General features: G+C 38.7%; 1 protein-coding gene across 1 annotated transcript in view; it reads right to left on the bottom strand.

The window, feature by feature from the left end:
• AIG1 (androgen induced 1) overlaps positions 1-13,092 on the bottom strand; it is a 125,075-nt gene that overhangs the window by 107,807 nt on the left and 4,176 nt on the right. The gene's annotated exons all lie outside the window — the stretch shown is intronic.

Below are 13,092 nucleotides of genomic sequence, written 5' to 3'. Positions count from 1 at the left end.
ATTTGGAAAAGAGCAGAACAATAATAAAACCAGCCTAATTTTCAAAGTAAAATTGTTAGAAGCAAATCTGGACTACGATGAATAGAATTAAACACCTAAAATTCTTTTGCTGCCATGATTGTTTACGACTAATTAAGCCGATAATTTTTTCACACTCCATTTGCAGCAACATCTTCTGTTTGAAGTGTTGTGAAGATGTTGTGTTTGTCCAACACAAACACTTGTAAATTTCACTTTTTGATGGTTCTACACTTTGATCAACTCAGTGCCTTTCATGACTTCAAGAAAACTGGATTTTAGAGACTTACGCAATTTCCTGAGAACTGGCCATATGAAACATTTGATGACCTCTACTTTGGCTCTTTACACTGTTGTCCATGTCACAGATGAGGTGAGAAAAATAGAGCTGTGGAAAAGTCATAGCAAGGATAAATACCAATATTGCTTCCTTTTGTGGCTGTGGTTCTTTATAAAATACTTGGACATACCTCATGAATGGCAAAGGTCTGAAGCACAGCTTGTTCACAGATCCACAACAAAATGAAGAGGTAAGGAAGGATATTTATAATAGAAGTCTGATAGCTGTAAGCTTAAGCTCAAATCAGAATAATGACCTGGGATGTAGATTTTCAACGGATAAAAATTTGGAAGTCACTGTCATATGATTACAGATTAAAATGGCAGCCACTCTCAAGATCAGGTGTATCCAGAAGCCATCCACTACGTTAACTGGCATTCTGCAGAGGCAGATACACATTATCTCAGTGTAAGAGCAAAGGCTCTTCAGACAGCACAGGACAAACCAAGCATTAGCACAAAGTAAAATACCTGACACTAAAACTGATTCTCTGATTATAGAAGTTATTAGGCTTCATGCCTTCTTGATAGTCTTCTAACAGAAAACTTTAGATCTTCAGCCTTTCTTTTTAAATCATTTACTTTAATTAAGTCAACGAGCTTTTTAGGCCACATAGCTCAAAGAGATATAGGGAATTATTCAGAAAATATGGATTTCAAGTTCTGGGATGGGAACACAAAAAATGTATACATAATAAAACATGCTTAGAAAACATTCTTGTGATAAAAAGAAAAAATCATGAACCCTTATTCTCCCCACAGAAAAGTGTTAATTAATGAGATGACTGAAAGCCATTAAAAAAAATATCTAAAGGAAACATAAAACCCAAAGGAGGTTGAGAATTAACTTGACACTATCCACTTCACTACATAAATGCAATACTTTCTGTCATGTATGGCACATCATCCTCTCTTTTACAATCGCAAGTACATATACATATAGTCTTTTGGCCAGGGTTGGCATTGCCTTTTGTCCTGAAAAGAGGGGTGCACTCCACAGCTATAAAAGCCAGATCTCTTCACAGGCTGCCCCAGCTCAGCACCACAGGCTCCCTTTCCAATCAGGGAGAGGAAGGCCCCCAGGAACCAAGCAGCAGGCTGCCTGTAGGCAGGGCTGGGCCAGGAGGCCTCAGCAATCTGTTTCCCCATGAGGAAGAGTGTGAGCTCCACACCACTGCCTTCAGCCAGGTCTCACCTGCAGCCACCCCTGAGCATCACTGCCAACCAGTGACTAGAGCAGCAACAAAACACAGCCCCAACACCCACATCCCAGTCATACACAGGCTGAACCGTTTACATAACCACAGACTACAAAATACACTAATAAATAAGGGCACAAAATTCAAGATCAGAAAGGCTGCCAGGAGAACGCAGTCCTCTCCAAAGCATGCACACAACTGCCTCAGCCCAGCTTTCAAGATAGATCCTTCAGGCAAAAGGGCCCAGTTCAGGAAGTCAGGGACTTAATCCATGTGGATCCAGGACTGTCAAAATATGCATGATACGTCTTTGCAATCTCTTTCACTGCAAATCACTGATCCTTTACGGATTTTCAAACAAATAATGAATATTGGGAGAAAAAATTGTCCAGCACAGTGGAGCAATAATACACGGACATGAAACACATTCCACATTTCTCTCCTCATTCAACTCCACAGCTACAAGAAGACAGTAGCACAGTAAACAAGCCTCCTCCTCCTCCTCAACACACTTCAACTCATTCTTCCCACACACAGCTGCCACTATCATGCATATTTCAAAGCCTCCATCTGGGCTTGACAACTGTACCTTCCTTTCTTCCAGCCAACAGAAATACACGTCCTACTCAAACAGGCATGGATGATACTGTGCTGTTTATTTCAAAAAAGAAGCTGTTCCACAAGTAGGTCACGTGGGTGGAAGCCTCCATGCTAACCTACATGTTCATCATATAGGTTAGAGGTACCCTATATTCATTTTCCCCTCTTTCCTGCTAGAAATTGTCTTCAGGCAGCATGTGAGGATTCGTGGTACTTGTCCAGGCTGCTGAAAGCCTGGTTCTTCTGCATAAACACCTACTGTTCACACAGGGATTAACTTCACAGTATACACCCAGCAGGTTCAACATTTCCCAGAGATTCTTCATTTATGCCACATATGCTACACAGTGCAGGTACACCTCCTTCTGTCCAGAAATATGTCCGTAATTCCAACAGCTGTTGCAGACTGAGGATGTCCTGAACTCAGCATGCACACAGGCAGATCTCCAGTCTATGGCCTCATCTTTCCCTTAAGGTCAACTTGCCCTGCTGGAGCTATGCCTCTTGAAGTGCTGCTGCAGCAATCACCCACTCTGCACCCACAGTGGCAGCCTACATTCTACCATTTAAATAGCTGTGTCTCTTTCTTCCTCCCTCATCAGCAGCCTGTACTCAGATCACCCTTCCTGTAGCATCAAATGCACTCGCCTACATCCAGCACATAAACATGCATCCTGCCTCTCCTCACCTCTTGTTCTGTAGTGGTTGAGGACAGGGCCTCTTGCAACACCAAGAAGGGCCCAGGCTACCCCAGTTGTGGTTCTTATCTTGGACAGCAGAAGAAGGTGGGGCCAAAGCGGAGTTAGGTTGCTCCTGCTCCACCAAGGGGGCAGCACCTAGGTTTATTCACACATGATGGTAATATCCACACATTTCCCATATCTTTGTGAATAGCAGCAGCAGCAGCAGCAGCAGCAGCAGCAGCAGTGAGTCACCAGGTAGGACAGGGCAGATTGGAGGTGATGCTTAACAGTATCATCAAGTTGAATAGGCAGCCTCACCTCCAGCCCCACCCCGCAAAAAAACCCAGTGGCTGAATAGGAGTAATCTGTGGGCAGCCTCTGCCCCACATCACCTCCGGAACCACCTGAGATTAACAATGTTTTAAATGCAGATTACACAACTAAGGTAATTCCTAAAGCATTTTAATGGCTGTATGTCCAGCCAATTTCAGTGTCTTGTCTGCTGTGCTTGCATTTGGTTCGAGTCACACTTCTCTGCAGAGAGATGTGAAGCTCAGTTACCAAGTATTTCTTAAGTACTTTGAGATCTTGTAATAAAAGGTACAACGGCACTCCAAAGGAATTTTAGTAAGACACTTGCTACCAGATGATGTTAATTTTTTTCAGAAGATCTCTATATGTGTACTGCTTCTTTCTTGGAATAGGGAGAACAAAGGAGATGGTACATATGGTAAGCATCCCTAAAGAGAACAGACAAGATAGGTAATTTAGAATTAGTCAGCTGTTTATACCATTTACCTATGCTTTGTTTTGGGAAGATCACCAAGGAGAAAAACTGCAAAGCAAACTCTAGTGGAAAGATACTTTCCGCCCAGCATACTCATTCATTTCAGGTCATAGGGAAAAAGATGTGACCTAGATCTTCTGCCACTCTGCAGGCACTACCTGTCTTCCTACTTTAACAGCATTTCCAACAAACTGAGATATGGCCTTAATTTTCCTTAAGCTGATCATACAGGTTTAAAATTTTTTCTTTGATATTTATCATAGTGCTTCTGAGGTCACCCAGGCATTTTATGCAGACTGCTGGTACACTTAATCATTTCAGTGTCTTCCTGCAGTAAATCAGAAGACATTATATTAATAAAAGATGGGTCTGTTCCGGGTCTGATGCAGAATGCTGAATCCCCATCTACCTGGCTTAGAAAGAGTCCTTTAAAAAGGTCAGTTTACTCTGTGGAATTCTGAATATCAAGGATATGTCTTCTCTCACATGAGATATATGCACTTGAGATCAGCACGAAGACACTGGAGTGATTCAGAATGAGTGCTCAAGGCTGTCTGTATCACAACCTAGCCAAAGAGACTTTGTCTGAAAATACACCACTGAGATACAGGCACACCATGCAAATAAGTATCTCAAAAAACATGTTTACCTCCATCCCTACAGTTCTTTGTCTTGCAAATACTGTTTGGTCACATTCACTTAGCACAAAAAACAAGACAGGCAAAATACAAGGTCTGCAAGGGAAACTCTGGCCACGACAGAACTTCTCTTGTACCATATTATTATTATTTGGTTCTGTCTTCAAAATACTTATTAATCCCTGCAATCAGGTTGTACATACTTTAAAAAAAAAAAAAGTTAAACAATTGTTCAGTTATTTTCTGAGCTTGGATTTATCACATCCTCTTCTGAGTCTCACTTCAAATTTAAGTTTGCATTGACTATTCTGCACAGCACAGGTACAATTCATATGAAATAAGGAAATATTTATGATTAAGCCACAACTTTCAGTATTATAGTCCTCTTGTGACATTGATCTGGCCCTTGCAAAAGGAAAATTTAACACATTTTCAATTAATACCACTCACAAAATATTTGTGAATAACAATTTCTCATTGCAATGGCCAATTCCTTTGTAACATTGTTTTGTCCGAGTATTTCAATGAAAACAATCAAATGTCTTGTTTTCACTTGATCAGTTCAACTGCACTGAAACCATAATTTTGAAATCCTTTTTCTGAATCTTTTTCCTCACAAGATATTGTGAGATTGATTTTTTCCTTCCCATCTGGAACAAATTCGTAATTTCTAAATTTACAATCACACCAGAAGAGGCATTTGGAAAAAAAAAAAATACACAAAAAACCCCAACAGAAAAACCCTCCTTCAATATTTTATATCACATATTCCTAAGTCATATGCATATGTGGATGCTTTGGATCTCCCAGAACTGGGAGTCTGACCTCAACTCCTGTGCAAACTAGGCAGAACACATGCGAATACAGAGAGAATACCTTCCCATCAGCTATCAAAAGTAACATCAAAATACGGGGTAGATCAAGACCTTTGCTGCTGTCCCATTGGCTGTTGGAAGCAATACCAAAATATCCCTGTAGATCTGGACCTTTCCAAGGTGCACTGACCTCCTGGGACATTTTATCACGAGGCAGTTGCGAACACTGGTTCCAGGGATGTGCCACAGAGGTCAAACCCTGTGGCAGGGCTGGACTCTCTGACAGAAGTGGCATTGAGACCAAAGTGCTCCCATCATAACACAGCACCCTGACTGCTGCCCAGCCCTGTGTTCAGCACAGGAAGGCTAAGCAGGCAGGATACAGACTCTAGGTGGGTCATATGTTGAGCATTCCTTGCTCCAAACATCACTTGGTGTCCTGGCTGACATATCCTAAAAGATATTGACTCTAAACCACCTAGTCCAATCAGGATTTTATTTGTATTGACCGGGATTAGAGGCAACCCGATTTTACACTTCTGCCTTTGTATGTGTCTACTGGGCCTGTGTTCAGCCTTGCTCAGGGCTGGAAATGGGGGAGTGGAGCCATGGCAGGCTCATGTGTATCCAGTAACCCCTGACAAAACTGAGTATGTTTTCATGTGGGTTTGAGGAGAAAGTCACCACTGTGAAATGTATATTTAACTCTTCCTTACTCCTAAACTGCACCAGGTATGTCTGTACACAGCCAAAATTCACACTCACAAAAAAGGTATAAGTAATTGTATATGTTCACATGAAAAAAAAAAAAAGGAGCTGCTTCTATTAACAGCTGACAAGCCAAGTAATGCTCAAAAATATCTTTGTTCATTTCACTGAAAGTAGTAGATTTCAAACCTCAAGATGATTGTTATGAGGTTTCTTATCAGGAAATATAAAATACAATTTAAATAATTTCAGCATCTCATTTAAAACAAGTACATTACAAAAAAACAAAGATGGAAAATATCTGAATAAGTACTGATTGCTGAGTCTGTACATAATTTTGATTTTTTAATGTTAAATGTTGGTTATTATCAAGGACCTGCTTCTGAATTGGAAATTTTATCATAAAAAAATTGAATGGCAGACTGCCAAAAAATGACAAGATTTTAACACCATAATAAACATTAGGATCATGATCCATTATGCTTAACACTTACAGGCTTTTTTTTTCCTGTAACCAGGATGCTTAAAAACTTGTTAAAAACAGAAAGCAAAGCTAAGAGTCTTATGTAACAGCATAATTTCCAAATTATGCTGGTTTATTTAAGGGCACACCACACCAACATCAAGTTTTTCTAATGGAAGATAGCTTATTTTTTATTGGTTTGGGTGTATACGAGGTGCTTTAAAAACACAAGAGAATGAATGACACTGAGTAGGTCTGGTATTTGGGAAGGACAGGGTGAGAACGCAGCAGAATACATGAGACTGAATGCACTGGGAAGAAAGACAGTATGTGTGAATGGCGGGGAAGGAGTGTAAGGAGTACGTGGGGTAAGAAAAGCAGCACTTGACAGGAAAACACAGGCTTCTGGAAGAGGACTGGGTGTGCAGTTGGAACCGTGAAGCAGAGCTGAAAGATCAAGGAGACTGTGCTGGGTTAGAAGATATTATAACAGGGAAAGAGGTATTGGACAGGGGGATTCCTGTAAGAAAAAAAAAGGCAGAAAATATACTGATAGCTGACAGGAACTTGTAACTGAAGAGCCTGACTGGGTGGTAAGAGGCACAAACAGATCAGGGCAAAGGGACAGCACTTCCACTGAAAAAGCCAGCAGTGGATAAAGAGTTATCCTTTGCACACCCTCAAGAACATTCATAGTTTGCTTTTATGTTGCAGGTTGAATTTTAAAATCCAGAAGTTCAGATCCCATTGGCCCAAATCCTCAAAGTAACAAGAGGTCCCTCCATCCTTTTCTATAATGCATGGTCATAAAACACATCTCATAATTTGAACTCAGCCTTGTAATTGATAGGGAAAAAAAAACCAGCTTTGATGTATTTTGATAATATTTGGTACTAATTTTAAGTAGCTTCTGCCCCAAACTACAAGAAAAAGAAAGTAAAACATAGCCTGAAATGGCATATAACTTAATAGAATAGGATACAATCTATGGAAAACCAGAGGAGTCTAGCTTCTGAAATTATGCATAGCTTCTGAAATTATGCAATGAATCAAGGAGATTTGAATGCTAATCTTCTATAATAATATATTAGAATTAGAAACATCATTAGCTCCTTAATAAATGCAGGAATATCCCTTTCTAGACACGGTAGGTCATGAGACAGCTGACCCAAAAGCTGTCTACTCTCTCCTGTCCTCTACAGTTTACATTGAAAAACTTGAACAGCATCTTGAACTGCTGTAATCTTTGACCCACTGTTCATTAATTGGTCACCTAAATTGACTTCAGTAGCAGCAGAGCAATTTACTCTGAGATGTGCACAGTACATGGAAAGGCTATGGAACAGAGCAGCTCTTATGAACAGTTTGGTATTTTCAAATTACATGCAGCATAGGTAAATAGCTATTATATCAAACATACACAAAGATGTGTATCCACAGCTGAACACACTAAATCACTTTCACCCTCCTGAATGTCCAGTTTAAAAGCACAGTGCCATGCAGCTCCACACAGCAGAGGCTTCCATCATGACTCACATATTCTTGGGACTCCCTTCCTGGGACCTACTGGAATGCAGACAATTGTGTCTACTGCACAGTCCTTGGAACACAGATAGAACAAGTAAACCCAGGTTAAGAAAGTTTTCACAGCATGGAGTCTCCATTTGTCTGTAAGCCTAAGTGAACAGCAAATGGGGACCCTCTGCATCTGTCGGTGCATATGGCTTCCAACTAGGGACAAGCTTTGCAAGCACCCTGCACTGAGCAGAGCCTGCTAAGCCAAACACGTATGTGCAGGGAAGTGGTGCTGTGGCACCAGTGCCCCCAGCCAAGGGGGCCGTGTGGGGAGACTGTGTGGGTGTGTGGGAGGAAGAAATGACTGAGAGGAAAAGGAGAGAAGCCTGAGGGAGCTAACACATGCTGGTTTAGCCAAGAAATACCAGACACCCTGCATCTCCACCCCTTGCTTTCCCTCACTTTGTCCTCATAGCCAGCAGTCAAATACCTAAATACCAGTTTGTCACAACACAAGACTGGTCAGCATGGTGCACTCTGTCACCTACACGCCCCAAGTATAAAGTGCTGTCATGTATGATTCCTTTCCTCTGTCACTTCCCTACCTCCTTTCTCTACACAGCTGAGCCTGCACAAGCACTGGCCCTAAACGACTTGTGTCTTCTCTATGGGCAAGGGCCCCACTGCTGTGCCTCAGGTTCAGCCACTTGCCCCGACATTGGCTGCATGAAATGCTTCCACCACTGCAGGCACAAGCTTGTGAAAGCACATCACAGGGAAAACATCCCTTTTGTATTCCTGCATTTTACCAAATCATATAGCAGCATTTAAAGTCAGCAGTTTCTTTTCCTTCCTTTTGCATCTGATCAAGCACATTTAGGAACATATGCCACCTGTGCTTTGCATTGTGGAACTCCCACTCGTGCTCAATTCTAACAATATTAGCAATAGTAATAAATAACAATTGATTACTTATGTGCTGCCAGGACCAGAAGGCTTCAAGACACATAATAAAATATACACAAATACAGGGAAGAAAAAAGTAAATTTACCCTCAGGTACACAAACTCTAGGTTTAAAAAAATATTTTTAAGTACTACGTGAAACCAAAAATGAGCCAATCAATCCCTAACAGATTAAAATTTAAATTCTCAGCTAGGTTCATCCCTGTGCAAGCATCTCACACAGTCTGAAGAGTCTAGCAACATTTGTAGAGTTAAGATCCAGCCTCTTAAATTGTTTCACTTGGAGCAATTAATTGCAAAACCCCATCACCCCTTGTGCTTTGCTTTAGAAGTAAGGAAGGAATTAGTGAGGGATTTTACATCATGCTCTCCTGCAAATTCTATTCTACTTTACCAGGACACCAAATATTCTGCTAGGAAAAATGCAACAGTAGTTTTGTTTGAGCTACACGGCAGAGTCCTCACGCACTGCAGAACAACTAACCTGGCAGACAACTGCGGCAAAAATACCTGAACCATGTCAGCTACACACAGATTTAAGTGGAAATTATTATACAATTGCATCTTTTGGTATATTTGTTTGGAAAACCTACTGTAAACTGGATGCTTGTAAGGGCAGTGGCAAGACAAGATGTTCAGGGAATGCAACTAGAGGCTTTCAAATGGTACTTTCAGACTCTCAAGGGAAAATTGCATGGATTTAGCTGAGTTGCCAGAGGGAGCCTTCATACAAATGAAAATCAGGTTCTTATTTTCCCCTAGTATTTCACATGAGTTTATCCTGTTTTCGACCAACAGGATCCCTAAAATTTGCATCATAAAAGGAATTTTTCAGTATTGAAAAAAAAAAAAAAGGCTTAATCGCAGTTCTAATTGGACGAGGGGCTTGTTTTTAAGTGTTACCAAAATATACTTACAAATTTAAACTTATTTTAGAGTTTCTTCCTGTCTGAAAAGTCTGGAAGTTTTCCAACAGATTTTGTTTTTTCTTCAGAGTTGGGTTCACTTTTCCATCCACTAACGTTAAGCATGACTTTTTCAGTGGTAGCGTATTTAACTATGTTGAATTGAAAAAAATCTTGCATTATACACAGTAAGAGTAATGGAACAAAGCCTGCAAGGCTTTGAAGACTAATAACACATTCAGAGCCTTGGAAAATACAGTACGGGGAAAATGTAAATATACAAATAAATGCTGGCAAATAAGGCAAAATTTGAAAAAGCTTTCATTGGAAGGATGAAGGCTTTTCATATTCACCCATTCAAAGAGTTGGTCTACAAAATAAATCGTCAAATTTGTTTTACCTTATATGCCATCTATATCCATCTATATCCATAGATACTGGAACATCAAGATGAGAAGACTAGGCCGCAGAGTCAAATACTTTAAAAAACCCCAAAAACGTAAACTGAAAGGAGTTTGATGTTTTGGATGAGCATTTTGCAAGCAATTGCATCACTTCTATTTCAAATATAGAAATATCTAAGGTGAACTTTCTTATAAGCCAATATGTATTTCACTCTTGAATTCTGCAGGAAGCATACCAACCTGTCACTGGTGGTGATCTTTTTTACATTTACTGTCTGGAATTGCATTAGCAATCAGAACTCCAAATGACAAGAAAATTCTCCACCCACATCAGAGCTCCTCCCAATATCAGAGTCTATATTAAAGTAGCACAGTTAGAAAAACGTTTTCTAAATATTGCAATGGGATATGCAGGCCTTCACAGAACCTATTATTAGATATGGAAGGTTGCAGCACAGAAAATACTTCATCTAACAGAAGGAATCTAAGATTTTTTTTTAATTGGCTTGTTCAGGTAAATACACACTCAGTATAATCCTTCACAATGAATCTCATATATTGTGTTCAATACACTGCAGAATTGCCTACTTTTTCTTTGTTAGATTCTATTGTTTTACGTTATTCAAATCTGCAAACTTATATTTGTAATTTCATAAAGACTTTTTTTTTTTTACTTATAGGTCAACTTCGATTTTGTTGTACAGTGTCATATTAGCACATTGGAGATTTCCAATAATAAAATATTTTTATCATGTGAGGGTTTCCCAGTTTTCAGATAATCAAGTTTTTTTTTCTTCTTTTTCAGCCTAAGGACAAGCAAGTAACTACCTACACAGATATCTACCCTACAAGTCTTCATATATCCTAAGGTCCATGTAACTGCAAAGAATCAAGTGTTATTTGATATTTATTACAAATATATTTAATTTAGAACAGTAGGTTTGCAATTTTCTATACTATTTAGGAGTATTATTTGATAGGTTATATAAATCTTTACTACAACTTAAGAAGGCGAATCTTCCAGAATCTATTTCTTGTATAAACGTACATGGCTGCATTTAACATAATACAAATACAAGGTCAAAAATACATTGATTAAATAATTTGTATATACTTATATTCACAATGGATTAGGACTGCTCAGAACCCAAATTACTTTAGCAAAGAACACTAACATAGAACACTAGATGTGTTGTCGTGTTTAAACTAATTGTTTAAAACAATTTTGCCATATGAAGACATATAAGATTATGTGAATTATCCTTACCACTATAATAAAATTTTAAAGAAAATAATTCAACTGTTACACAACTTAAGTAATTAGGATGTTTTTCAAAGGGCAACAGAAAGACTACTAAACCAACTTCTTAAAGTTGTCATCATTTGAAACTGTTCTGGCAAAACTCTTTAGACCGTACACTGGTACAAAACACAGCACTGTTACATATCACTTACCTACTCCAAGTTCTAAAATAGTATTACTGACCTTAGTTAAATCTATCATCATAGAAAGTGATCCCAATTTTTCCTCTCTTCCATTCTCCTGCTGTAGGCTGCCAACCCTATTGCCAACACAAATAGTTCAAGACAGCCATAACTTCCCTGAGAATTCCCAAATTAAATGTACATAATACTGAAGTACAATTGTAAAATAAAAGCAGACTAATGCAATGTGAAAATGGAAGACTTCAATGTAGTGCTCAAATTCCACTCAATTTGTAATAGCGCTACCAACGGCAAATGGAAAACGGGTCTATGAATAAAAAGGGTGACACTCTTATATTTTTATTACTGCATCAACAGCACCATACATTACTCTTCCCCAGACATCTTTACAGCCCAAGAGCGAACAAAAACCTCCGAAACATTTAAAAGGCCTCTTAAGTATATTGTTACATTTTCTCTCAAATACCTTAAGTATCATTAAGAAACCTCATCTTGTTATTCAAAAGCAATCCCTTTCAATGTAAACTGATAAATAAATTCTTCATTGACTGTATTCTCTGCTATAGTAAGACCACAAAGATACTTAGATATGATGATGAATTACTACCGGGAATAATACAGAGAAATATTTTACACTTCTGGAATCTTTTCACTCAAAAGCCATAAAACACTTGTGTATCAGGGTAACTTTACAGATGATGAAAAAGGAAATCATAGGGTGAAATTTATTTTACTAAGAGAAATCTTGTAAAAGAGTCATAGTTATATTCCACAGAGTGTGGAATGTGTTTTCACTTTTGTCCTCTGTGGCAATGAAGCATGCTCAATTTTAGATAATACACCAGTGGTACCGTTTATTATTTCTTAATTGTGAAACTTTTGGCCTCTAGTATTTTCTGGTCCTTTTATTTCCTATCACCTTGGCTAAATGCAAATTTGGCACAAAACACCAAAAATTTTTAGCTATGCTTTGTTAAACTGATACCTCTTTTTGTTGTCTAGTAACTGTATATCATATAACTTAATAAGTGATACACTAAATAAATAAATTATAAGTCTACCAACTTGAGTTTCTAGTCCTGTTGATAACATGGCCCTCTGAAAGTTTTCAAAGACCAGGAACTAAGTTCTGATCACTTACTTGAACTTAATTAAACTAAATCTAAAGGTGTTTTCTGCAAAAAAATTACAGCATTTACTGGCAAAAAATACGTGCTGGGAACAGAGCACGAACCTATTTTTTGCAGAACTCAATCTGCCAGACAATGTATAAAAAGTTCACAGAGACATCCTGCTATTTCTTTCAAGAGAATAATAAATGTATACCATCAGGCAAATTTATCTATGAGCAAAATCTGTTCCTCTCTAGCTTTGGCTGCCCTGAATCAACTCATAGGAATATCCAGGTTAACATTCTGATATTCAAAATGGGACCATTAATTTTATGATGATTAATAATAAAACATAACACTTGAAACTGCTTCCAAAAATTTGGCCTTGCTTTTCGTCTCTGTAACTACTCTGCGTGGCCTATCAGGGAGACCTTAAGATTATAAAATACAAAACCAAAAACATATACATTTGTTAATACATGTGCACTAGTATCT

Source organism: Zosterops lateralis, assembly GCF_965231275.1.
Source record: "Zosterops lateralis genome assembly, chromosome: 3".
Lineage (NCBI taxonomy): Eukaryota > Metazoa > Chordata > Aves > Passeriformes > Zosteropidae > Zosterops > Zosterops lateralis.
This window is presented reverse-complemented; position numbering and strand designations above follow the sequence as displayed.